This window comes from Pinus tabuliformis, chromosome 9, assembly GCF_031772625.1.
Source record: "Pinus tabuliformis cultivar Carrire ecotype Pingquan chromosome 9, CPIR1, whole genome shotgun sequence".
NCBI lineage: Eukaryota > Viridiplantae > Streptophyta > Pinopsida > Pinales > Pinaceae > Pinus > Pinus tabuliformis.
The window spans coordinates 499554646-499565760 of NC_142307.1; the positions used below are offsets into that span (position 1 = coordinate 499554646).

Consider the following 11115-nt stretch of genomic DNA (forward strand, 5'->3'; position numbering starts at 1 on the left):
TATATTTATAATTGTTTTGTGGAGGCGTTTTTCATTGGGTGATGGAAAAAAATATAAACGCCGTGGAGTTAGTAAGAAAAAAAATATTTAATTATTAGCCGAAGATGAAAGATTGGAGATTGATATTGACTAAGAAGTCTACGAACAAAGAATCGAGGCATTAGAATAGGAATCCAGCATCATAAATAGAGATGAATGTATGAGCCTTTTGATGTGGTGTGGAATTCAGTGTGCTGTGTTGTGTTGTGTTTTGTTTGAATTCTGAGGAGCGACTCAGTGGCTGTATTCAGAATGGCCGGGGACAATGGTGAGGTGACAGTCGAGAACACGTCCTCGGCTGCTGGGGATTTCTACGATCAGTTATCGGCCGGGTGGGAGGGGAACTGGGGCGAGCACTTACATATAGGTTTCTACGACGTCCCTGCTCCACCCGAAAATCTTCCCGATCAAAAAGTCGCCACTGTCAGAATGGTGGAAAAGGCTATTAAATTTGCTGCCATTTCTGGTACTTCTTAGAAGTAGCTCTAATTTTTAGTAGTTTATCTTCATATTTGAGAACTAGATTAACTGAGCTAATTTTCAGTTCATGAATTAGATCAATTGAGCTAACTTTCAAAGTTATCATTTTTAATTTTATTATTTGTCTAGTTTTTTCTCGGTTTCGGGAACTACATCAACTCAGCTAATCCTCAGATTCTCATCTTTTAACTAGATTTCTTGTTTTGTTTGTTGCGTTGAAGATCTTCTCCGTCAAAAAGTGACCACTATAAAAATAGTGTAAAAAAAAAAAAAAAAACTATTAAATTTTTAGTAACGCCTATTTCCAATTCTATAAATCCATTAATGCACCATAAAGACAGTTTTGAGAAAGACTTCGAAATCTGTTTTGACGGTCATTCCGTGAGCATAGATGGTACTACAAGCACGCTGACACCCCTGGAATATTTGTCGACAACCGCTTTCCGGTAAAACCATACCATGGATAACGGCCATGTACAATACACAAAACCATACCACGCTATGCTATGCATCTGGACGCGCATCTGAGATATGACGAACTGCGCAGGCATGTTACTCCATGTTAACCGAACAATTCGGTGAACCCGCCCAGCCCAAATTCGAAATTTGAACATCGATAATTGCTATATCTCGCATTTCAAGTCGTCTGGCATCATGGTTCAGGGCGGGCACGAGACATATATCCGGAATTCCTTCCTGGGGCAGCGCATTACCGCCGGCGGAAGCCCCGACGAGAAGAAATTCAACGGCGTGGGCATAAGCCTCATGGGCAACGACAACGCTGTAACGGACGTTGTCATCTTTTCAGCTGCTGTGGGGATTGTAGTGACAGGGCAAGCCAATATCCTCACAGGAGTTCACTCTTATAACAAGGCCACGGGCTTTGGAGGAGTTCGAATCAAACTAAAGCTCGGTGAATTGACTCAGACGAGGATCATCGGTAGTTATTTGGATTATACCGCCATTGTTGCAGAGGATACTGTGCAGCTTGATATTACCAATAGTTTACTTATTGGGGATGCCAACGTGGTGCTGAAATCATCACGGAGGAAAATTATATCAGGAGTCAACATTGTAGACAATATGTTTACTGGTTCTGGGAAGGGCGTGAACATTGTCCAGTTGGCAGGGCGATTTCAATCGATTACTCAGACAGTTGTTGAAAGGAACAGTGCCCGTGGAATGACACTTAAATCGACTGTAGCTCGAGGTACAGTCAAGGGCAAAGGAACCAAATGGGTCCTAGATTTTAATCCCTTCCTCCTCTTCCCAAACCTAATTCAGCATGTTCAGTATTCTTTCTATACATCTGATGCATCGTTTCCGAGGCATGCTCTCAAAAATGTCTCTCGCAACAGAGTGGTAATCGAGGCGGATACCAAAGTATCTGCAACAGTCGCAGTGCAGGTAGACCAGAGTGCCACTTTTGTTCGAGGCAGTGGAATTTATTCCTAAAGAGGGGTCTCTTGATTATTACATACATATCTTGCCTCAATAGAAACAGATTCTACATAGGTGTTATGAAAAATTGGCAGGGTTCTGAACAAAACCTAAGGTTGTTTTCCGTGGAGCGTTTTCTGGGAACAGTTTTAGGCCATAACTGGAAACAGGCCTGCTTTATTTCTTGTAACGATTTTGCAAGATAAAGACTAACACCCACATTTGAATATTTATTAGTTTTTTATTCTGATGGTAACGTTTTCTTAATCATTTATTTATACATGTATCTCATTACAATTTCTATGTATAATTGTGGAACACTGATACGCATAGTAATCCACAACTGGCATGCAAACAGTCTACCTGTTTTATGACGGAGATCTACAAGATTCATTGTCTGGCCAAACCATATTATGACATAAAATACGTGGGGGTATATGTTTTTTGTAAACTACTTGTAAAGGTGAGGGATATATGTAAACTACTTTTTTCAATGAAAGCAGTTTGCTTTTTTCTGTGGAAAAAAATGTTTTTGTGTGTCTCTGTTTATGCAATTCCGGCTTCCTCACCTCAAAAATCTCGAAGTTGTTGTTCATGCACTAAGTACAACAACCAAAGCTGAGAATACGCCATGGATTTCTGTTTGCGAGTATTTTTCTGTTATAGCAAACTATTTTAATTGAAAGTAGACTACTATTATAGGAATGTTCTAATTAAAAATACGAGATGTTCTCACTTAAAAATTTATAAGATTTCTTAAAGTAGTGATTAGCATGGATATTATATATATATATATATATAATTATAATATTGATACTTTATGAAATGCTAACAATTTGTATTAACTATTTTATTACAATGTACCATCAAATTTTACCAATCATGATGTGATAAATTTATATTTTAAAAATTTTATAATGTTATTATGAAATATAGATAGCTTACCATATTCAATAAAGATTATATTGCACATTAAGGTATATATTTCATAATATATTATATTTTTGATATTTAATATGAATTATATTAATAATTTTGTAATATAAGTTAAAAATAATTAAAATATACAATATATTTTTTTTTTTATTTTAAGATAAGAAAAAAAATAGCAAAGAAATAATATGACCCATATCATAAATAATAATTGTCTCATGGTACCCTAACACTCCTTGTGAACAAATGAACTTATGAAACATGTTGTATGCTCATTTTCCTTGTACATGGAATTAAACAATATAAATGAATAAAATTATCCTATATACTAATTTCATGAAAAATGGTATCATAACTTGTAAAATATATGGTCAACGTGCATGCTTATGAAACATATTGTGAGTTGTCTTATCATGGTACCCTAAGACTCCTTTTGAACAAATGAGACTATGAATATGATGTTTGCATATTTTCCTTGTACATCGGATTAGACAATATAAATGAATAAAATGGTCTTATCAACTAATTCCATGAAAAATGATATCATAACTTATAAAATATATAGTCAATTGGAAAACTTATAAAATGTATTGTGAGCATTGTCTCACATAAGAGAGGTGTTTTGGAAATTTTGGCAAAATTTTGAGATAATATGGCCAATTTTTTTGTAAATTCAAGTTAAAGTTGTCAAACTTCAAGATTTTGGTGCCCCGAGGTTTTTTAAATGGTGTTTTCATTCTTAGGAAATATCAACTTTCTTTGTAGGTTCATTGCAAACTCTGTAAAACTCCTAAAGTTCATTACAGACATGCTTAGGAAGAATAACAAGGTAAGATGGACACTGGAGGCTCGTGCATCCTTCGAGAATATCAAGAAGTCCATCATGGAAGGTTTGGTCCTGGAAATTCCAGACTTTTCCAAAGAGTTCCAAATTTTCTCTATTTTCTCTGAGCACACCATAGTTGTAGTTCTTTTGCAAAAGAACAAAGAAGGGCATGAGCAGCCCATAGCATTTTTTAGTTGCACATTAATAGATGCAGAAGTGAAATATATCATTCATATTCTATTGTGAAAGATTTCAAGGCATTTAGAGAATGCGTATTCCATTCCAAAATGATAGCATACATGCCGTTAACAGTAGTGACATAAATTCTCACACAACCCAATAGAAATGGTAGACAAGGAAAATGGATAGAAAAGCTCTAGGAATATGATATGGAAATCAAGGTTACAAAACTTGTAATGGGTCAACAATTGGATAAGCTACTTACTGAGTCAAACAATGTTGGACTTGAAATGTGCACTAATGAAGATATTTGCAACATATGTGTAGAGGAGAATCCAGAAGAACCTCCTTCTTTGAACGAGGAGAATCCACAATAATATCTTCATCCTGGAAGAGAAAATCCATAAGAACCTCTCATTCCAATAGGAAGGAATCCACAAGAACCCTTCCTATAAGACCTTTCGAAATTTCAAAGTTCCATGTGGTACTAGGACATCATTTTTTTCTTGCAAAATTTGCAGTGCCCTACTTATCTACCCCAAGCCAAATGCAGATCTCTGAAGCTAAAAGTAATTAAGTATTCCATTGTAGGCATGGGCTTGTACTGGAAAGAACATGTCGACATCCTACTAACTTGTGTCATTAAAGAAAAAATGCATGAGATTATTTCAGAACTTTATCGTGGAGTATGAAATGGACAACAATCATGGAAGGCCATGACATACAAGATTTTGAGAGTCATATATTATTAGCATTCCCTTTTTAAAGACAATATTGTTGTTTTCAGGGCTTGTCAAGGATGCCAGATGTTCATGGGAAAATAGAAAATTAAATCTCTACAATTGAAGCCTATAAAAGTTCAAGCTCCATTCTAGCAGTGGCGATTAGACTTCATTAGAGAAATACATTGCAATTCAAGTGGTGAACACAAGTATATTCTAATGGACACTAATTATTTCACTAAATAGATGGAAGTTATTCTGACTTGCAGGGTTGATGAGAAGGTTATTATCACTTTTCTAGAAGATCACATTCTCTCCATAGTTGGATGTCTTAGAAGTTTGATTATAGATAATGCCAAGGTCTTCAAGTCTTTCAAGATGATGTAGTTATGCCAGGACTATAGTATAGAATTGGTACATTCTACAAGATACTACCATCAAGGGAATGGATTGGTGAAATAATCAAATAAAAATATGATAAGAGTCATCAAGAGGATGTTGGATAAGAATAAGAAGGGATGTGATGCCAATATTTAGTATATAATTTGGGTAGATAGAATTAGTACCAAAAGAGATACCAGAACCTACCCTTACCAATTTGTATATGGTACAAATGTTTTCCTTCCCATGAAATCTTACTCTATCAATGATGAAGTTGTTGTATGAATAGGAGCCAGATAATAGCACGATGTAGAAAAGAGTATCAAATGATAGAAGTTTGGAAACAAAGAGAGGAGGCTCTAAGAAAAACAAAAGCCTACTAGCAGAAGATGAAAGTTGTTTTTTACAAGAGAGCGAAGGAATGAAATTTGCAAGTTAGATATTTGGTACTGAAATGGGACTCAATCTGAGCTCATAAAGAAAAGCATGGCAAATTTGACAATCTTTGGATTGATCTATTTTGAGTGTAAGAAGTTATGGACAATAATAGTTATTAGTTGGAGACCCTCAATGGATATTTCCTCTAGAATCTTGTCAATGGAAGGTTCCTGAAAATTTATTCACATGAACGTTGTTCGATCATGTTTAAAAAAGAAATTAAAAATATTAAATAAATAAAAATAAAAAGATGTGTTTTCAAGAAGTTTGTTTCCGAAAAGTTTCTTTTGTCTTGTAATTTCTCAATTTTCAATAAAAGCACAAGGAAGGGAAAGACAAATTTTCAAAGAATACTCCACAACCTAATGGAAAAAGGTGTTGGAATTGTGAGTTCTCAATAGACCATAGGGGCTTGTTGTCCCCCATGGAGCCAATGTTGGTTCTAGAATTTCACCCCTGAATATTTCCTCCAAATCCTTTCAGAGACCAGAGAATGAATTGTCAAATTCTAACCACAGAAAGGGAGGTTTAATTTTTTTTATTTATTAGAAAAGCGGGTTAAAGGCATAGGACCATCGAGTGGGTTCCGCTAAGTGTTTTCTAGCACAGTGTCATGGGCACACCCCACCACAGGCCTTAGGGAATTGTGCACCTGTAAAGATCCAACAACAAAAGCACTTGGTTGATCCAACGGCTCAAGGTGCTTTGTGCCATAGGCTTGCCCGGATGATAACAAACTAGAGCAATGTGGAGGGGGGCACATGGCACCCTCCTATGCCCTCCGCACTACTCCAAAAATTTCAAATGCTAACCTCCAAATGATGCGAAGGGGCACCACGTGACCCTCCACGTAGGCTGCCCACGCACCACCACATGTTAGCAAAAATGTCGAATTAGGATGCCACATCCAATATACCACTCAACCTTCCATGTGGTGTGTCCCACATCATGGTGATGTCAACATGACATCATTTAAAATACCCGCTAAATCCAGTACTCACACGTGTCACATTCGAATTGGTTTAAAAGGCATTTGAAAGGCCCATTTTTGTTATTCTGCATAGGTCATCCTACAACTCATCTCGTGCACACCCAAAGGGCTAAGTAATTTTCAAATTCAACAAATTTTAAGCCCAAACCTCGAAATTTAAACCAGTGAAGTTTTTCCTATGATGGTTTCCACCTGTTAAGACCTCATTCTCTGAGAATTTGCAAGAATTTGGGTCAATTTCAAATCCTAGCCATGTCCTATGAAGAAACATGCACTCCCTTAATAAATTCCCTTGTTTGGACAGATAAAACACCTCAATTGGTTAAATTATCCTTATAAGTACATTCCTAGGCCAAAATAACCTTTGTATTTCCTAAATTCAAGCTCATTTAGCCCTAAAACCCCATGTCCAACTCACATGCGTGTACTGTCATTTCCACAACTCGAAGTTTTAAAAGGTTTCTCCCACCAACTTGTTACCCTCACCTTGTGACATGTGGCACTCCCTAATTTGTTTCTTTTGATTATGGGAATCTCCCTTTTTTCCTTTTCTCCTCCCCCAATCAACTAATCATTCCCACTAGATTGCCCTATCATAATGGCCTCCTCATCTGCTAGGAACTCTACCGACATCCAGATGAAGGGAAAGAACAAAGAACTAGGTTGTTAAGATGATAGTAACATCCAGGACCCACTCATAGTGAGATTAGACATGAGAAAGGCCATTCATATCCTCCCTGAGTAGGTGGACTCGCTAGCAGTGTCAGAAATTGTCAAAGAGTTGTAGGTTTCACTTCCAAATCAAAGGCGAGAGCTAGAGTTTACCAAGACAGATCTCCTCTAGGTGAAGGAACACATCAAGAGAATCTAATATGAGCTGGAGTTTCTAAGGAGAGAGCACTCTAGAAAACCTTCCCTTAAGGAAGTTAGGAAAACAGTATGGGGACAAATAATAAGGACAATAGATAAGTATGGGAATCATCTAGAATTTATCCAAGAGATAATTGAAACCGTGAGAAGATCCCATATAGAAATGGATGCTATTAATAGCACTATTGGTGACTCTCCCTCTAAAGCGGAAGTGATTATAGACTTTCTTAATTGAATTCCTAAGGAACAGGTGGTAGAGGCAAACATCAACACGTATGAATGGGTAGCTAGGGCTAACCAAATGAAAATGAAGCATGAATTAGTGACGTTGGTTGAGGAGAAGATATAGGCACTAGCGGAGGAAATATAATGTTTTAAATAAAGATGAAATATTCTCTACTGGAATAGATTTCCAACTTTCTTCAATAGTAATGGGGATTTGTATCCAAAGGAATCCCTCATGAAAAGCTTGATTATAATTAAATAATATCAAAGAGACTTCGAAGAAACAAATTGTGCCTTTCATGGAAGGGAAATTATGAAATTGTATGTCTTGAAAACGCAACACGAAAATACTAATTTAATTTTGTCCTTGAATTAAATTAGGAATTAAATTGTAATTCCAATTCTCATAGCAACTTGTAATAGTTAAATAAGTTAACTTGACTTAGTTAGATCAATTAATTCGAGTTGGGAGTCTAACTAGAGTCATGTAGAGTGTCTCCTACTTTTTAGAAGCCTTGGTTGAGTTTATTTTGGGTTGCAATTATTTAATTCAGTTCAACTTAGTTAAATTCAATTAAATTAGTTCCAACTGATGGACGAATTAGTGGGAGATCCAGTAGTGGAGTTCAGCCTACAATAGTGGGGTGTAACCAACACTGATCAATCAGTAAACTAAATATTTACTCATAATTAACTCATGCATGTCAGATCAGAGAAAGACCTAGTTCAGATTGGAGTTCAGGGACATTGCAATATCGGTTGTATAATCATCTGAATTGTACAGGTGGTGCATGCAATAAGAGGAAGGCCTATGACGATTGTGCGATTTCTGAGCCATTGATGCTTTATTGGTGGCAGATCGCCCCAAATTTTTCCCTTAATACACGTCTCAAATGCTCGCTGCCCACTCCTTTTTGTCTTAAATCGGACATCTTCTCATGAATAGTGACACCAATGGTCACTTCCTAGCCTACTCGGGTGGCAGCGTAGCCCCCCGTGCGCGATCGCGACCCATGTGACATGCTGATTCTGCATGCACCTCCCTCACCACGCAGCTCCCAAATAGACTCTTTTATAGTCCCGTGCTCTCTTTCAATTTCCTGCAGCACTGAGACTGTGCTCCCTACGGTTAGTCAAGTGGTCATACCACCTGTGCGAGACTTCAAATTTTCTTTCAGTATAGTCCGTAGAAACTCCTCAATTTCCATTGAACTCTATAGAGGTTTGTTCAGTCTTCTCTATATGCACGTCATTTATGTATCTGCATTGTATATGCGCAAATTCCACATACAAAAATTGTGCATATATGGAAATTGTGCATATGCGCATATATTCTGTATATACGGAAATTTCGTATATGTGCAAATTCCATATACAGAAATTGTGCATATATGGAAATTGTGCATATACGCAATATATGCGCATATCTTCCGTATATGTGCATCTTTTGTATATGTGCAACTTCCGTATATGCGCATATCTTCCGTATATGTGTAAATTTCTTATATGTGCATATATTTCGTATATGCATATCTTTTATATATGTGCATCTACCGTATATGTGCAACTTCCATATACAAAAATTGCGCATATATGGAAATTGTGCATATACGGAAGATATGTGCATATCTTCCGTATATGCGTAACTTTCTTATATATGCCTATCTTTCATATATGTACATCTTTTATGTATGTGCATCTACCGTACATGTGCAACTTCCATATATACAGAGGTTGCGCCTATATAGAGGCTGCATTTTTGTGCATATATGGAAACTGTGCATATACGGAAGATATGCGCATATCTTCTATATATCTGTCACTTTCTTATATGTGCATATCTTCTGTATATACACATATTTTATGTATCTGCATCGTATATGCGCAAATTCCATATACAGAAATTGTTCATATATGGAAATTATGCATATACAGAAGATATGCGCATATCTTCAGTATATCCGTAACTTTCTTATATGTGAATATCTTCTGTATATGCACATCGTTTATGTATCTGCATCGTATATGCACAAATTCCATATACAAAAATTGTGCATATATGGAAATTGTGCATATACGGAAGATATGCACATATCTTCCATATATACATAAATTTTGTATATGTGCAAATTCCATATACAGAAATTGTGCATATATGGAAATTGTGCATATACGCAATATATGCGCATATCTTCTGTATATGTGCATCTTTTGTATATGGGCAACTTCCTTATATCCACATATATTCCGTATATGCGTAAATTTCTTATATGTGCATATCTTCCGTATATGCACGTCTTTTATATATGTGCATCTACCGATATGCGCAACTTCCATATACAAAAATCGAGCATATACGGAAATTGTGCATATACGGAAGATATGATCCGTATATGCATAACTTTCTTATATATGCCTATCTTTCATATATTTACATATTTTAAGTATGTGCATCTACCGTACATGTGCAACTTCCATATATACAGAGGTTGCGCCTATATAGAGGCTACATTTTTGTGTATATATGGAAACTTTGCATATACGAAATATATGCGCATATATTCTATATATCTATCACTTTCTTATATGTGGATATCTTCTGTATATACACATCTTTTATGTATCTACATCGTATATGTGCAAATTCCATATACATAAATTGTGCATATACGGAAATTGTGCATTATATGCATATCTTTCATATATGCACATCTTTTATGTATGTGCATCTACCGTACATGTGCAACTTCCATATATGGAAATTTTTCATATACGAAATATATGCGCATATATTTTGTATATGCAAAATTTTTCTATATGCACATATCTTCCAGGTATATGTGCAACTTTTGTATATACACATAACCTCAATGTATGTGAAACTTTAATATATATAACTTTTGTATATGTGCATCTTTTGTATATGCACAACTTCCGTATATGCACATATCTTTTGTATATGCGTAACTTTCTTATATGTCTATATCTTCTATATATGCATGTCTTTTATATATGTCAATCTATAGTATATGCGCAACTTCCATATACAGAAATTACATGTATACGGAAATGTGCACATATAATAAAGTTATGTATATATGGAAGATATGCACATATCTTCCATATATGCACAATTTTCGTATACACATAACCGCATGTAGTTGAACATAATTGATCAATTCTTGCAATCAACCTACAAGAATGATACATGTAATCAAAATATTCAAAAGTAAACTAACACCAAGACACTCTCCCCCTTTGAAATCAAGGGCAAAGAGCAAACCAAAAAGAAGACTTTCATATCTGAACAACTGAATATAAACATTAATCATGCTCCCCCTAAGCACATGCTAAAAACTCCCCCTTTCTGCATCCTGAGATGCACTATATCATCCATGCTCCCCCTGAGCATATGCAGAGTCTGCAAATATTTTCCAAAATAATAACATGACTAAGTGACTTTGACCTTCCTATCACCAACGACTCATACATATATCAATCTCCCAACCAATTGGGGATATAGAAAATTTGACTCATCCTCCCAACCAAGTGGGGATATACCAATTGTTTATACATGACAGAAATATAAT

The 11115-nt window shown here is 35.8% G+C and overlaps 1 pseudogene; it reads left to right on the plus strand.

Moving 5' to 3' along the window:
• The first annotated feature begins 216 nt into the window (after nt 1-216).
• LOC149149402 (polygalacturonase QRT3 pseudogene) lies at nt 217-2491 on the plus strand (annotated as a pseudogene).
• The last annotated feature ends 8624 nt before the right edge of the window (nt 2492-11115 follow it).